This window comes from Lolium perenne, chromosome 2, assembly GCF_019359855.2.
Source record: "Lolium perenne isolate Kyuss_39 chromosome 2, Kyuss_2.0, whole genome shotgun sequence".
NCBI classification, from domain to species: domain Eukaryota; kingdom Viridiplantae; phylum Streptophyta; class Magnoliopsida; order Poales; family Poaceae; genus Lolium; species Lolium perenne.
In genome coordinates this window covers 62,979,764-62,980,395 of record NC_067245.2, presented here as the reverse complement: position 1 = coordinate 62,980,395, position 632 = coordinate 62,979,764, and positions in this window count along the sequence as shown.

Sequence of the window (632 nt, the reverse complement as noted above, 5' to 3'; positions counted from 1 at the left end):
GTATTTTTTTTTGCTAGACAAGTTAGTAGATTTTGAATGTTGTACCTGTGTTACTCTTACCAGTGTTTGTGTCATACAAACATTGAAGTACTTCTGAGCATGACTTAGGTGTGGCAGCCCCGGCGGTGACACCTAGATTCTGCACCTTAAGAAAGGACTTCTGAGCATGACTACATGCATGTGTTGAATACATGTAATCATGAGGTGTGTTGATCGAGTCTGAATTCGGAATTACCTGTACCGTAGTCTTTGTGCGGACATGCTCCTCTATCTTCTTCCAGTTGTGGTCGAACCTGAAATCCACACGAATCAATCATCTTGCTCAGCGACTACGAATTCGGAATTACCTGTACCGTAGTCTTTGTGCGGACATGCTCCTCTATCTTCTTCCAGTTGTGGTCGAACCTGAAATCCACACGAATCAATCATCTTGCTCAGCGACTACAGATTAGCTGGATTTGGAGGCAGAGTAGAACCGGCAAAATAGAACAAAGCACGTACCAGTGGCATGTCCTTCCTGCTGACCGACTGTGGAGGGCATCAAGGAAGCGTCATGCGCCTCCAGGCACCACCTCTCCCTCAGCCTGGGGAGCCTTCCACACTATCCCTCCGCCCGCCCCTCTCTCTACCGG